The sequence below is a fragment of the Mus caroli genome, unplaced genomic scaffold (assembly GCF_978045245.1).
Source record: "Mus caroli unplaced genomic scaffold, Mus_caroli_1 scaffold_3, whole genome shotgun sequence".
NCBI lineage: Eukaryota > Metazoa > Chordata > Mammalia > Rodentia > Muridae > Mus > Mus caroli.
The window spans coordinates 6,227,782-6,245,010 of record NW_028227258.1 but is presented as its reverse complement, the minus strand read 5'-3'; positions in this window follow the sequence as shown (position 1 = coordinate 6,245,010).

Genomic DNA, 17,229 nt, shown 5'->3' with positions numbered 1-17,229 from the left:
TTCTGTGGTGTGCTTTTCTTGTTATGATTGATCGTCTGTCAATCTGAAAACACAAACAACTAGAGATGCTGAGAGATTGAACACTCTTGGTCTTCAAAACAGAAGCCATAATCTTCCCACAATGTGGCATTGTGCACAGCATGTGTAGCATATGGGCACATAAACATATGCAGCTGTGACTGTTGTATTCTGTTGCAAGTTCGTAAAATGCTTATATACACAATGTATAAAGATAATGTTCATGTGTGAACACGTATGTACAGAGTATGATGCACAGGACTTTGTTACTCACTACTACTATCTTGGAATTTAGTGAACTCAGTTAAAATTTCAACAACCAAGTTACATATTAGCTTTTCCTCTTAAGTCTGGACATCTAGGAAGGTCCTGACTATCCCATGAACTGTCCTGTGTTAAAGAGTAGTGCAGATTTACCCAAGAGGTGACATGGGCAAAGAGGAACCTGGTCCTCTCTGGGTCCTCAGTGGACTCTGTGTGTCCCAAACCAGCCTTGCTAAGAGAACAATCATTTCTACAAGAAGAGGTTATGCCCAGAGAGAGGAAAGGTCTGTAGATGCACAAATTTCTGCTGTCTAGAAGTCACACAAGTCTTTAAATTACTCCCCAAAACATCTACTTTAAAGTCATCTCCCTCGGCAGATTAGCTGGCCTGCACAGCATCAGGGAAAGCATGTGATCTGAGAGTGACCAAGGGTCATGAGATGGCTCCCACACCAACAGACAGGAATTGTTCATGGGAATTAGCATGTTGTTGCTCAGGACATTCAACAGGAGGAATCACAGGGAAGATACTGAAAAGACTAGAGTCCTGTTCAAACTGCCTGTTCCCAGGCAAGCTCTGTCTGTCTCCCAGGGTTACTGAACTCTTCTCTGTTGCCACTTCCTCCCACCCCTCCCTCTGCCCTCAAGGCACATGTATTTTATAAGTATGGTTTGATGAAGATCGCATACTTCAAACTGCAGCTTTAACAAATGGTCTTAGCAGGTGTATTGGCTAGTTTCATGTCAACTTGACACAAGCTAGACTCGCTGGAGAGATGGGAGACTCAACTGAAAAGCAAATGACTCCAGAAGAAGTAGGCTGTAGGAAAACCTGTAGGGCATTTTCTTATTTAGTGATTTATGTGGAGGGCCAGCCCATTGGGGGTGGGACCACCCCGGGCTGGTGGTCCTGGGTTCTATAAGAAAGAACACCTAGCAAGCCATGAGGAGCAAGCTAGTAAGCAACACCCCTCCCTTCAAGGCATCTACATCATCCCCTGCCCCCAGGTTCCTGTCCTCTCCTCAAGTTGCTTTCAGTCATAGTGTTCCATCACACCAAGAGTAACCCTAAGTGGGACAGCAGGCCAGGAAAACCCAGCAGACTTGTTTATTTCTTTGCAGCAGGACACTCAAGTCACCAGGTGAACAACTTCTACCAAGTGGCCCCAAAGGTTGTCCCCAAGCTTGGGTTGTCAGGCTTGGGACAAGTGCCTTTGCACACCGAGTTATCTCCTAGACCCCACAATTCATTCATTCATTCATTCATTCATGTCAGTTTTTATTAATCTGATTAGCTGAAGGGAAAAATCTTTAAGTTTCTACAGGACCTGTCAGCAATAAGAGATTGGTTTCTGTGATCTGTGATGCCAGGGCAAGATCCTAAATCACAGTGAAGAGGAAAAGATGAGAGACGCATAACACAGTAGAGGCCTTCCCCACCAGGGAGCAAGCTGCTAACAATGAAGAAAGATCAACATACACACAAGGTACCACTGTATGGGTTAAATGGGTTATATTTAGGAATATATGTATATACATATATGCATGTAACAACAATTAGGTTTCAAAAAAGAGGTCATGAATTTGAAGAACAGGGAGAAGTATATAGGAAGGTATGGAGGGAGGGAGGAGAAAAGATAAATTTTGCAATTATCATCTCAAAAATATAAAAGTGTCTCTTTCCAAGAAGAAGTAGAGGAGGAGGAGGAGGAAGCAAAGATGGTTTAAGCATCTCTCTTTCTCCTCTCTCTCTCTCTCTCTCTCTCTCTCTCTCTCTCTCTCTCTCTCTCTCTCTCTCTCTCTCTCTCCAGAAAGTTGCACTATACTTGGGAAGGGCCAGAGGACTCTGGTGATCTGATGAACACTTCCTTGCTTGGTGAATTTAACCAAGCCTCTTGACCTCTCTCTAATCTTTGTACAACAGGCTATGTGTTTAACTCTGCCTTAGCAGACTTAAATATGAGTTCATTCACCTCAATTCCCGGCAAGACGACCTCTTTTAAATGATAAAAAGCTATTTAAAGAATTGAACTTTGCACTGAAGATAGAAAGATCACAGCTGAAGCAGAGAGGGACTCTGGTCATCCTTGAGGGTCTCAGGAGGGTGTCGCTGCTGAAGAGTTAACACACGTGGTAAGGACTCGATGGAGGTGCTTCACCCACCTACCCTGACATGGCTTTCTCAACTGAAGAGCCCACCACCCACACTCATGCTTTCCAAAGTGGTACTTGACTCTCTGTGTATGTGCATGTGTGTACACACTCATGTGTGCATACGTGTTGATGTTAGGTGTCTTTATCGATCATTTTACATCAGGGATTCTCAACATTTCCTAACACTGCCACCTTTTAATACAGTTCATGTTGTGGCAACCCCCCCCCAATCATAAGATCATTTTATTACTACTTCATAACTGTAATTTTTCAAATATTTGATATGCAGGATATCTGATATGCAACCCCCAAATGGGATCGCAACCCAACACAGGTTGAGAATCACCTTACTTTTTGAGTCAGGATCTCTCACCAACTCAGTGAGGCCATCTGGCCAGCAAGTTCCAGCAACGCCTTGTCTCTATTTTCCCAGTGTGAAGTACAGGCAAACAACATCATGCCTGGCCTTTGACATGGATTCTGAGGCTCCAAGCACAGGTCCCTGTCCTTGTAGAGTAACCATTTGACTAACCATGCCATCTCCCCAGCCCCCAAATGTTAAGTTTTTAATCAACATTCATAAGTTATTACCAAGTATAGCAATGAGTAGTGGTTCACTTACTAAAGTCAAAAGCAAGAAATGCTAGGATAAACCTAGACCAGACTTTTATAAAGTAGGATTAACAACTGCTGCTTTGGAAGGACTACATAGAAAAGCTTTTGGTTAGAAATAAAGACAGGTTCTGAATCTGCCAAGGAATGGAGGTATAGCCAGATTTGTAGGAGGTGGGTAGGAAGAAAAATGTAGCTAGGATATTTTTGTTTTAAACTGGGCCAAACACCAAGAAAAGCTTAGGCTAGTCTATAGGTACAATCTGATTCTCCAACTTCTTAAATTATGTAATTTATCCAAGAGCACCTGTTTCCAAAATTAATAATAAAACAGAAAAACCCTGTGATCAGATGCTGTACCTCATTTGACCCTCCAGCACCATGGGGACAGGTCACTGAACTTAGAAATCAGCCATCTTACCTATCACAGTCAACTGGCCGGTGTGTGGGGAACTCACCCTCTTTGGGTTTACAATATCTTGACTTTTCTTGGAAGAAAACCTTGGATTAGTGTCTATACCTTCTAAGATACTAGGACAAATAACCTTCATTGTCAACCTGGCTGGATTTGAAATCACCATGAATACGCACGTCTGAGTCTGTCCGGAGCCGTGGTTCTCAACTTCCCTGATGCTAAGACCCTTTAATACAGTTCCTCGCGTTCTAGTGGCCCCCAACCATAAGATTGTTTCGTTACTGCTCCCATAACTGTGAGTTTGCTACTGTTATGAGTCATAATGCAAATATCTGTTTCCTGTGGTCTTAGGTGACACCTGTGAAAGGTTGAGAATCTGTGGTTTAGAGGGAATGTCCAGAAAGGTTGTTTAACCAAGGAGGGAAGAGTTGCCGAGAGTTTGGGCAGGACTGTCCCATAGGATAAGGGTTCCAGAAGAGGTGTAAATGGAAAGGCAGGTTTGGTTTCCAGTCCTCATTTCTGCTTGATTATGGATACAGTGTGACCAGTTGCCTGGAGCCGGGTGCTGCCTTGGTGTCCCACACACAATGGACTCTACCCTCAAACTGTGAGTCAGAATGAACCCTCTCTTCCCTAAGTTGCTTTTTCTCATGGTTGGTTTTGTCACAGTAACTAAGCAACTACCACAGAGGCTCAAGCGAGCCACCTGAGGTAACCACCACAGATGCGCAAGAGAGCCACATGAAGATGCAAAGCCTTCAGTGGACATGGAAGTGAAGAGATCCTAATAACCATGTGAAGATGGGAGGTATCATCTTGCGTTCTCAACCCCCAAACCCTGGGGAAAACATTACCAATGGCTCTACATGCCCCATCTGGGCATACCCTGCCCTAGGCTTTATTTTGCAGTAATCAACACCATGACCACAAGCGACTTAGGGAAGAAAGAGTTTATTTGGCTTACACTTCCCTGTAACAGCCGTCCTTAAGTAACATGGTCAGTACAGGTGAAACCTTTGAGATAGGAAATGAATTGGAGGCCATGAAGGAGTGCTGCCTACTGGCTGGCTCCTCATGGTATGCTCAGCTTGCCTTCTTATTCAACCTAGTCCAGATATAGTGCCACCCACAGAGGGCTAGGTCTTCCCAAATCAATCACTGATCAAGAAAATGCCCTACACAGTTGGCTACAGGCCAATATACAGCAGAGACAATTCCTCAATTGACATTTCCTCTTCCCAGACAATTCTACCTTGTGTCAAGTTGACAGAAAAAGCTAGCCAGCTCACCCTACACGCAGCCAGTCTGTTCATACCTTCTTCCCACAAAAATTACCTCCCACCAAAGACTCCCTTGCTTTTTCCAGCTTCTCCAAGGGGCCAACTGCCCTTTGGGATGAGAGCCTAGAGTCACTAGTACCTTCTTGACTTCTGTTGTTCCATCTTCTAGCTCAACCTGGCCTGTCACCACGGAGATATCAGCCTGCCTTGGGACTCATGAGGTATCAGAAGTCTTGAACTAAATTTTGCCATTTAAATTCATTTTTGTCTCATTATAAACAGGTCCATTGCCAAGTAGTAGTTCTCAGAGTTGTAACATATAGTTCCCTGATAGAATTAAAAGGCAGACTCTCTTAACTTTTCCAATTTCACCCTGCACACACATCAATTTAATATATTTATTTTCAGTAGAGTCATTTATTAAGGTTTTAATTGGTCTCACACTTTCCCATGTAAAGATGCTAAATGAATTCCGAATATAATGAAAGTCTCCTTGTCGTCCACTACATAAGTCACACTTCCATCAGGGCGGACTGGAAGATCCTTTAGGAGCTGTTATGAGAAAATCATTCTCTTCTATTCCAGGTCAGCATAGGAAATGGCTTTTTCTAGAAACCATCTCACCCTTACCTTTCCACATCCGAAAGCAGGTGCTTCCTCTATGTCTATATTCAGACGTGCGGTTATGTGTAGACATGTGCCCAAGGACATGTGGCTGAATCTTTAAGCCACCAGTTCATGGTCATATACTGGTATTTATTTTTATTTCATGCTTATAACATGTCATGCTTGCATGTGTGCATGTACGCCCTGTGTGTGCAGTGCCCACCAAGGTCAGAAAAGGTGCCCTAAAGCAATTACAGGTGATTTTGAGCCACCATGTGGGTACTTGGAACTAAATTCAAGTTCTCTGTATGAGCAGCAAGTGCTCTTAACTTCTGAGCCATTTCTCCAGCCCTGCTCAACAAACGGTCTCATCTTCTCAAATGACAAAAATCAAAAAAATATTTTCACATGAACTAATTAGGGAGAACAGAAATCTGTTTCGTATTAAAAGATAAAATTCTAAAATGAAGACTCCTTACCGAATTTTCATTACGTAGAAGAAAGAACGCAGCTTTTATCCAGATTTGGTTTTCTTGAGGAATTCCTCCCTAGGATTCTCTTTTAAATATAATCAATTCAAAGTCAATATGGCCAGCAGCCCTGGCCTGTTGTTTACATTTGGTTTGTGTTGGATTTCTCCAGAACTCCATAATTACCCAAGTCTGTTACTTTCTCCCCACGTTTCCCAGCGATGATTTCCTTTGCTGTGAGATGCTCTCAGTGTGTTTCACTGCTCTTAGATTTCCCCTCTTGGGAACATGCTCCCTGCAGTGTGCTTCCCTAAAAATACTATGGGGAAATTTAATATTTAAAATGCATTCATGGTGGGTCTGATGAAGCCACCTACAGGCAAGGGTCTCACTGCTAAGCTAATCCTGCACTGAGTCTTGATGGAACCATTCTTATTTTTCTGAAGTGGCTTGGTATCACAAGACCTCTGGAAAGGACAAAGGTTTCTGGTGATTCTTCATGTCTGTGGATTCACCTTCAAAGGTCAGATTTTGTGTATGGTTCCGTGCTATTCTAGGAAAGGTACAGGAGCAACACCAATCCAAAGAAGGCAGGGTCAGGGAGGCGCTCAGAGGAGCTCACGGCGTGAGCTGTGTTACTGTAAGTCAGCTCCTATCCTCCAAACCTTCCGTGGCTTCCTTCGCGTCCCAAGCATGGCACACTGGCATGCCTGCCACATTCCCTTCCACCACTCTTCCCATTATTCTCTTACATCGGGGATTGGCAAGCCTTCCCAGGAAAGAGCCAGACAGTAAATATTAGGCTTTGCAAGCCATTTGGTCTCTGTCACAACTCCTCGCTCGGCTCTGCCATTGCTACAGGAAAGCAGTGGAAGACATAAACAAATGGCTGATGGCGGTGTGCCAAACAAACTAAATTTAAGCATGCTGAAGTGTCCATCCATAACGTTCTTCTGTGTTACGGAGTATTCTCCTTTAGGTGGGTTTTTTTTTTCTCTCTCTCTCACTTTAAAAATGCTCGACCTATCCTTAAGTCTTTGAGTGCACAAAACCAATCTGCAGGCCTAGCCTTGGCCTGTGGACCATGGCTCTCCTGTTCTCCTTGGGTCTGTGCTCCTGTCCAGCATGCCATCCTCTGGAGGGTCGTAGCATCTCCCATTTGCCCACTGATGTCCATTCAGTGGAGACTCTCTCCTTCTTCACCTCTAACCATCACTATTGATAGAAGCCTTTTGACAATGAATCAAGCACACCCTGTCTGCTGGCACGTCTTTGGGTAATGATCCATTTTCTGTGTGTTTTATTTTTAGTTTGTGGCCTTACTTCTCAAACAGATTGCAAACTTTCTGAGATTAAAAAAAAAAAACATTTATTATTGATACTTTGCATTCTTCAGCTCTCTGGGTCCCAGCAAGGAAGTAGTGTTCCTTATATGTTCGGTAAATGTCAATCTGATTCATTCCGGCTTGGCGAGAGAACAAGGAATGCCTAGAGACAAGATAGCGTACATAAGCCTCAGAACTGAAAAGGGGATCACAATAGCATGCTGCTGAGGGTTTCAGAGTGAAGTACTCTTCGGGCCACACACTGTGCTGTCAGGTCATCCTGTCAGGAATAGCCTCTGGAAGGCATGTGTCAGATTATCTTCTGTTTTTGTTTTTAATCAACAGGGTGATGGGTTGGATCAGATACAGTATTCAGATCATATTTCTGACAAGCATGGGCTGTATCTACCTGCCGCGGTCTTCTCACTTAATTGAGAAATCTGCTGTGCTTTCTTCTGAGTGGCTACAGCTTTATTTCTTTTGTGTTTTCATGTGTGTCTGTGTGGGGTTATGGGCACATATGTGTGTGTGTGTGTGTCTGTGTGTCTGTGTGTGTGTCTGTGTGGGACTATGGGCACAGGTGGGCATGTGTGTCTGTGTGGGGTTATGGGCACATATGTGTGTGTGTGTGTGTGTGTGTGTGTGTGTGTGTGTGTGTGTGTCTGTGTGGGACTATGGGCACAGGTGGGCATGTGTGTCTGTGTGGGGTTATGGGCACATATGTGTGTGTGTGTGTCTGTGTGTGTCTCTGTGTGTCTGTGTGGGGCTATGGACACAGGTGGGCATGTGTATCTGTGTGGGGTTATGGGCACATGTGTGTGTGTGTGTGTGTGTGTGTGTGTGTGTGTGTGTGTGTATGTGTGTGTATGTGAGTGGCTGTGTGTCTGTGTGTATCTGTGTGGACATGCGTGTCTGTGTGGGGTTATGGGCACATGTGTGTGTGTGTGTGTGTGTGTGTGTGTGTGTGTGTGTCTGTGTGTACCTGTGTGGACATGTGTGTCTGTGTGGGGTGATGGGCACAGGTGGACATGCGTGTGTGTGTAGGGTTATGGGCACACATATGCAGGTGCCAGTGCGGCTGAGCATTCCCTAACACTGGCATTGCAGATGGTTGTGGGAATGTGTGTAGCATGTGTGCTGGGAATTGAACTCTGGAAGCAGTAAGTGCTCATAGCTTGAGCTATCTCCCAGCCCCACCCACCCACCCAGCATGCTTTTATCAGTACAGCACATTGAGTTTATCGGATCCTCATTCCAGTTTAAAAACAAAAAACAAAAACAAAACACAACTCTGTGACTTGAGCTGTGATCTCTTCATTCGCCTGCCCACGTTTTATTTTCATTAAAGTAAAATGAATAGAATCTTGTGTATAAAATCTATTTTGCCTGATAGATGAAGAGACCTAGATTTTCAAAAGCATTAAACATTTACCGAACTTGCAGCTTTTACTGACACTTTTATAATTAAGAAATAAGATGTTACACACTGAATAATAGCGTGTTCTCCCTCAGATCCATTCTCCCCTCCACGTGGCCAGCTCAGCACTATCTAGAACAAGCATAAGATCTGAAGAGCATTAGACAAATGTCTGCTTTATTCTTTTTCATCAGCTTACACTGTAAAATAGCTATCCACATCTGACTCCATTTGTGAATTGCAATAAAATTCTGCCAGTTAAAAGCAGGTGATAGACAGTAAATTGCCTCTTTCCGTCTAAGCCAGTTTGTCTGTATTTTTTAAGGGAAACACATTCATTGATATATTGGATGAAACCTCAAGTTATGAAAAACCCACATTTGCCTCCATATAGTGAAAGGCTTAATATGTGTGCACTTTGGTTTGGTTTGGTTTTTCAGTGTTTTTGATGTTAATACTTCATTTTACCCATTCATTCATTCTCTTGTAACAATCTTTCCCTAATTCCACTTTAAATTTAACAAGAAAATTAAATGCCATGAGGGGATATTTTACCTTGAGAAAGTACTCATTTGGTTCACGTATTTGTCTGAATGAAATGGAAACACTCGAAGTGATTGACAAGATTTATGAAGAGTGTGAAATTTTATGGTAAAGCAGTCCTAGTAGATGTGAATGCAGACTCCGCCTAGCTCCCGCGACCATGTTACCACAGAGTAACATAAAAAGGGTAACTGTCCTGGGTTATGCTGGGGGTGGGAGGGACTCTGAACCTAGGCGAGCCAAGCCTTCTCAACAGGCAGCTGGCCTGCCTCTCCTGATGCCAAGGCTGGCAACTGTATCTTTTGTCCTTCAAAAGTTAAAAGGCAGAAGCATTCTACCTCTGCTCACAGACACCTGGAAACATCAAACACAACATGGCTCTGCCTCTTGTGGAGCCACCCTCCTCACACAAAGCTAGAAACTGTGATTAATGTAACACTTAATTCACATACTCAATAAACTCAGTCAAGTGGAAAAATCACATAAAAGACATTCATGAGGGAGTGCTGGATGGATGTGAGCCGCCCCAAATAATTTGTCAATGAGTCAAATCTTCAAAAATAATAAGCAATTTTAAACCATTTCCAAATTTAAGATTTATTATTTCTCCTTCAGCCCTGGGCATTACATTCCATTAAAATATGCTCCGTGCATTAAAAATGAAATGCTTAGCCATTAATTTTAAATATCCTTTATTTTCCTTCCATTTTCTTCTGTGTCCCAGTCCATCCTTGATGTCTTTCTCTTGGCCAGAGACTGTGTAACTTAGCACTGGGCGGCTGTATACACAGTGGTGATTGTCAACTGATAAACAGACTATTCTCTTTTCCACGTTCTAGGTGCTCATGGTTCCCCGATAGGTTTTTTTTTTCCTCTGTTGAGCTTCTCTTAGCATCCTCCTTGTGTTCTCAACATTCAAAAACTCAATCACCTTTCCCAGAAAGGGACCAGAGACAGTGAAAGCATAGGGGCCTGTTCTGCATCTCCAACTCATTCTATTCAAGGATACAGCGCTGACACAGACCCACTGCCACAAAAACGTCCAGCCTTTCCTAATTAGCCCCCTGAATTGTACTTCTGTGTTAAACAAGATGGGACTGGCTGGGTCCATCTTGGAATGACGAAAATCTTATTGGGGGAGGAATTTTGTGGCTTCTTTAGAACACAGCCCCCAGGGCTCTGACCATGCCAGCATCCCCCTCTGCCTAACCTGAAATTCCTCTCACTGCAAATTAAAGCCCTTCTGTTACACATGACTCATTCTCCACTCTCTCATCAGCCCCACATCCCACTTGAATGTGCCACCCTCTCTCAGCATGGCCCCTGTAAATCAGTGTACTGCGTTCCGTGTGTGTGTGTGTGTGTGTGTGTGTGTGTGTGTGTGTCTGGCACTGAGTTCTGATGTGAGCCACCCAGTAACGACTCTCCATCGCCTTCGGGATGAGCATCTTCCTTTTCTCAGGCAGCCCTGGGGACAGAGTGACTTCACTGAACGTGTGTGATGCATTGTGGGGTCAGCTGAAGGGCAGTTTCTAGGAAGCAGGTCTATTCAAAAGACAAGCCAATGTTGGCATCAATTGGGGACACGCTAAAATGCATCTGAGAGGGAACTCCCACAGGATCCTCAGTGCCAGAGGTGTCACCATGCACCCAACCACTAAACCACCTGCATGCTGGTGTTCATTCTAGTGCTGTGGTATGAGCTAGGAATGAAGGGGAAATATGAGCTTTAGGGAAGGGTTTGTCTCAGATGACAGCCACGACACACTGTCCAATGAGATGCCCCTGGACCCTTGCAAAGATTTCTTTCAGCTCTGTTCTTCAGAAAGATATGCCCAGATACCTCCCTGTGTTCGAGATATTCCAAACCCCAAGCTGACTAGACCAATAATCTGTCTCTTAATATGAAATGCAAGTGGTGTGGCAGAATGGGGATGAGAACAACGCGCAGAAGAATTGAAGTGTGAACCCCAGTGCCTCTCTATACTCTCTCTCATGGGTTACTGCCTCAAGGCCTCCCTTTCATCACCAAACAAAACCCAGTTCCTTTAATGTTCACATTCCCTGGGGTGTTGGTTGCTCACCCTCACCATCCTCACAGTCGTGTCTGGCTGACTCTCTAATCATGCTCCTGAGTGTGCTGGGTTATCTCTGGCAGCGCATACTCAGTACGTGCAAATTACCGCTTGTCTAACAAATGGGTGCTTAGCAGTTCTACAAAGTGCTCTGACAACCCAAGAATTAGTAACACAGTCAACCAACTCGCACATCAAACCAACACGACTTAAGTAAATTATACACTGGCTAGATGGCTGGTTGTGCTGTGTGTGTCTCTTCTTACGTAGGTCGAGGTTCTCTGTGAGTGGGAAGGAAGCAGGGGCGTCCAGTGAAATGTGTGACATGCCATCAGAATGGATGAGCCCCAGGAAGGCCATAAGCTAGAAAACACTGTTGTGTATTAACATGCAAATTTTGGGGAGATTTTGTGTCCCTGTTCCCTTAACGCTTTTAGAACAGTACATTTTGCCTAATGGTTAGTGTAACATTGCAAATAATCAAAAAGATAAACAAACACAAAAGACATTTTAAGTGTACAATTACCAGGGCTGCATCTCAACTACTACTCTTGGCCAGGGTTGAGGGAGAGACAGAGAGAGTGTCTAATCATTTTTTGTTTGTTCTAGACAGTTTCATGCACTTGTAATGAAGTTTGATCACGCCTACTCTCTCGCCCTCATCCCCTCCCAGTCTCTGTGGAAACTGCAGCTTCTCATGTCCCCCTCTTGCTTCCATGTACATCCTACTAAGTTGGATGAGGCTTGCTTACATGTACACGGTGTGGGGCTATCCCCTGGAGCGTGGAACGGCCACCTACCATTGGCCACCCTCAGCAGCACCTTGGCCAGGGGCGGGGCTTCATGGTCCCTTCCTCCCTTCAAGTTGGGGGCTTGACTGCTTTGCTCTTATGCAGGCCTTGCACAGGTAACCCTGGCTGCTGTGAATTCCTGAACTCAGCAGTCCTAGTGTTCAGAGACAGCCGTTCACAGACTCCTCTCCATCCTTCAGTTCCTGAGTTATTTTTAACTCCTTCTTCCAGGGCCCTGAGGAGGGAGGTGGTAGTGGTGCTGTGCTACCTGGAGATGTGGGCTAACACTCTTAAGTGGAAGCGTGTGTTAAGGCATTCGCTGGGCCGTGGAAATTCATGATGATACTCACTCAGAATGCCGAGGCAGGAGGATCACAAGTTCAAGGCCAGTGTAGGTTATATTATGGTACCCTGCCTCAAATCTAAAAACTGGATAAGCAGCAGCACTGGACTGAGCAGCCCTGACAGTCTGTCGGCCCTGATAGGATTCTTTGGATGGCATGGCCTCCATCCAGACGTCACTGGGAAGCAGCAGCCTCCCTCCACACTTTTGCTCAAGTCCATGAATTTCCTAGGCATTGGAAATTTTAAATTTTTATATAATTTTACTCTTGTCTAGATATGTGTAGTGCTGCAGACGCCTAACAGAAAAGGAGGGGGGAAAACGTCTAAGAAAAAGAAAAGCAACTTAGACCCTACTGCCAAATGTGCTTCTGTCAGAGGAGAGCGTTTTCCGTTCTCATATTCGAGCTATCCATGTGTGTAACGGCCGCCCCTAAGCCCGTCTGACTCACTTCGCAGCAAATTTCAGCATTAGCAAGAACTCTCCACAGCACCCTTGCTGCCTCTCTGGGCTTTCGGAAGGCGCATCATTATTTCTTATGCTTTTCAAGGCCAGCATCTCCTAGCCAGACTCCAGGCATCGTCTGAACGACTCTCTCCATGGCTGTGTACAAAGACACCAAGAGTAAAAACAAACATGACACTGTACAGCCCTGACAAAGGGCGATTGTCTGTCTTCCCCGACGGCTCCTTGCTAATTAAAGAGGCCCCCGAAGCTCCGAAGAATGTGGGCTCCTTAGACACCCTCTCCCCATCCTGTCCTTACCCCCCGCCCCCATCATTTCCACAGCACAGACAGGAGAAAACACATTTTTGTAGTTTGCTCTGGTCTCTGTGGTAGAAGAAAATTTAATAACATTGTAAAAGGGATAGAAAGGCAAGTTTTCCTGACTGGAAATGCATGACATCTTTCCTTTTTAAGCCACTAGTGACAGAAACAAGGAGAGAAAGGAGACTTCCTGTGAAGGCCATCCTGGAGCTTGGCATACGTAATCCTTAACGAGTGGACCTTCATTAAGTCAATCCATACAGACAAACCATCTCTGACACCTCATTTTCTAAAACCTGGCTGGGCTGCCGTGAGAGGCAAGGATCCTTTCACGCTGGAGGTAACACTGTCTTCCCTTCCGAGCCTTCTTCAGACGCACGCTTTACACAGACCTTCCACGATGCGCATGCGCGGCTGAACAGTAACCTGGCATATTCTGGGGTCACAGTAACCCCTGCTGTGCTCACAGAGAGAAAACTTTCTGTTCCCTGAGTTCATCCTGGGCACTTGGTAATGAGCCTCATGTCTAGGTCATCCCGTGGGCATCTACAGGGTTTCGTACACCCCACGCAAGAATATCTAACAGCACTCCGCACCATCCCTAACTTCTTTCCATTTCTTGATCATTCTGCTTGTTTGGTTAGAGGTAACCCACCCCAGGTTAAGCGAGGGTGGAAAATAACCACAGTGACCATCCCCCCCCCCAAAGCTCTGAAATATCCCATCTGCGTTCCCTCTCTCGGCCTCCACAGCGCACTGCTCATCATCACACAGCTGCTACGTGTTAAAGCACGACGCAAGTCTGATCCCCGTGGTCTCACCAAAGGCAGCACACTCTCTCTCTGAAAAGGGCTGGACAGAAAATATGTTAGGCTCTGCAGGCCATGTGATCTCTGCTATAAACCGTGACATCCATGATGGTAAGTGGGAAAGCAACCACAGAGAATGTATCAATGAATGAATGATTTCCAGTCAAGCTTTGTTCTTTGGTAAAAACAGTATGCTGGCTCTGTCTGCTGCACTCTTATTGGTAAACTTGTGCTCTATGCCACCAAGGGTTTCAGTCACAATAAGGTAAGGGGCAAAGACAGATATAACTTTTCCAAACATAACAAAGATTTAATAGGATCACCAAGATGGCTCAGTAGGTAAAGGCACGTGCCACGAAGCCTTGTTCAGACCTGAGTTCAATACCCTGGTAGAACGAGAGAAACAACTTCTTTAAGTGTTCCTTTAACTTATGCACACACTTGCACACAAGCACACACATAGGTACGTAGGTCAGTTGGTAGAGCGCTTACCCAGCATGCACAAAGCCCTGAGTTCCATCCCTAGCATTGCTTATACCAGATGTGGTAGTGCACACCTGTAAATCCAGCATTGGGGAGCAGAAGCAGAGGGACCTAGTTCAAGGCCATCCTCAGCTAAGAAGCAAGTTCTAGACCAGCTTGCAATACATACGACCTGTCCAAAAAACAAATTAAAAGCCTGTGGGAGAGGAAGTTCTCCATTCGGCAGAGGTACTGATGCTTGACAACAACATCAGAAAAGTTTCCTTTCATCAAAACATCTTGAATCAAACCTGCATTTCCCAGAAGTTAGAAAAGATTGCATGTCTTGTGGGAAGAGGGGTGTCCTGAGAGCAGATATAATTTTTTACTGTTTTCTATGATGACCCCAGGAAGTAGTACCATGAAGGACATAGAACCGAGTTGTAATGTGAGACTGTATGTCCTGTGACTGCAGTGTTCCACCACAGATGAGCTGAAGGAAAGATGGACCCACAGGCTGAGGAGGAGTGAAACACTCTGCCATCAGCCTACAAGATGGGCAAACTGCGGATCAGGAAGACAGCCTCAGACGGCGTGACAGGTAAAGAAGCATCAACTACAAACGTCATACTTCTGGGATTCTACAGTAAATTTGAGTTTTGCTCGTGATCTGCTATTCAGGAATTCAGGGCAGGATGGACCAGATAGTTCTTCTGCCCGTTTAGAGATGGAGTCCTCCATAAGTAGAGAGGTAGCTTCCTCATGGACAGGTGATCTCAGAGTTACCAGACTTCAACGTAATGACTGGCCTCAAAGACGGGGTACAGCAGGCGGGAACAGTGAAAGTTGGGGAACCTCATGAGGCCAGTCATGGAAGACCACCACACCACTTCTGCTGCATTTCACTGGTTCCAGACAGACCTAGGCAGCTCCAAATGGAGAAACAGGGGCAGTAGCTCCACCTCCTGACGGAGGAGAAGCAGGTACAACACGTCACACGGGACTCTGCAACCTGAAATTCTGTAGAGGAGAATGAGACTAAGAAACAAACACATAGAAAACTCGTAAAGAGAGAAGGCTAGAGGCAGAAGCCACAAGGCAAGACCTGTCTGTGTGCTGTAAGGGTGTTGCTCAGAAGGTTTGCCTAGCATGCACGAAGTCCTACATCCACAAGGAGCACTCCTGGTGTCCCAGCACTCAGGAGATGGAGCAGGGAGATGGGTGTTTAAAGCCATCCAAGTCACAGGAGATCCTGCTCAAACACAAACAGAAAAGAGACATGTCTGTTTAGTATTAAATTGAAATTGCAGTTGTAGTGGTGAAGATACTGTTGTTATAAGCACATCAATCTAGCCAAAAGAGAATATGCAAGACTGACCTGAGGAAATAATTACGTGACTCGCACAAAGGAGGAGTAACATTATTGACAGCATGAAGTATTAGACAGATAAAAGTGAAGGTTAAACCAAGACTGCCTGGCACACATCTAATAGCATCCCAAAAGCAAGAGAAGGAAGGTTGAAGCGCCAACACCAAAGGGACAGGTGCTAAGGATGCTCCAGGAGTTTCTAATGAAGGCCATTAGCTATATCTGCATTAAGCAGGATAAATCAAATCAGCAAGCAGACACGGCGTGGGGAGAATGAACAGTACACTCAAGGTTAAATGGCTCGAGACGCACAAACAACTAAACTGACTTCTCTCCAGCAGCAACAGGTTCTCTCCAGCAGCAACAGGTAAATAAGAAAATACACTCACTAACCTAGAAATGTGTGCTATCGCCAATTATTATTTGCGGCAACACAACTTGTGTTATAAAAGACAGGAGCCAGTACTGTGGAGATGGCACCATAGGTAAAGAGTGAGCATGCCAACATGAGGACCTTTTGGGACCCCAGAACCCATGCAAAAGCCTGCTAGGTGTGGAAGCCCTCCCACAATCAGACAGCGAGCAGCAGAAGCCGAGAATCCCCAGCTCACAGCAAGACTCCCTGACACAGCAGCTCCTAGGTTCATTCAGTGAACGATCTAACCTTGCCAGTCAGGCAGAGAGCGAGGGAGGAAGACAACTCAGGCCTCCAGAGGCACAGACTCTCAATGCACGAACACCCACATAGATACAAACACACATATGTACCATGTACATATGGGAAAAAAAAGAAACAATCAGACCAAGAAACAGTTAGTGGCTTGGCTCTGTTGAACGTTGTTTTGAACACAGTGACTTCCATGTTAGTAATACGGTTTAATGAGTTTTGCCAAGTAAATACAACATGTATCACCCACCACAATCAGGCATTCACATCACCCTGGGACATTTCCCATGTGCCTTTGAGTCAGTTTCCTACCCCACCCAGGACCTCAAGCAATTGCTGGTCTGTTCTCTGTCACTGTGAATTACATTGACCTTCTTAGAGTCTTTTGCCTGTCATCTCTGTGCCTGGCTTCTCTTGCCACTCTTCCTGGCTTTTGAGACTCATCCATGCCACCTGCATCCCGGCTCATCCGTTCCCGCCCCTGAGAAGCAGTTCATTGTACAGAAATGGAATCCAGTGTGCTCCTGTGGTCTAGTGGAGCCCCTTGCTCAGGCCTCAGGACAATAGTGGACACCCAAGAACTCACGATAGACCGAGTTTGTTGCAAACCACATGAGGCTTTATTCGGGGAAAGCCAGAGCTCTGGGATGACTCATATCCCACGCAGGGGTAGAGGAGTCGACCTCGAGGGGAAAGAGGTCCCAGTTTTTATAGGCCCTCGGGGAGGGGGGGGGGAAGGAAAAGGGGAAGAGTAGGGGATTTCCAGATCTAAACAATGTCTATTCTAAAATGATTGATTCCTCAAGAAATGGGTATGGGAGGGAAACACGGAAAGAGTCTA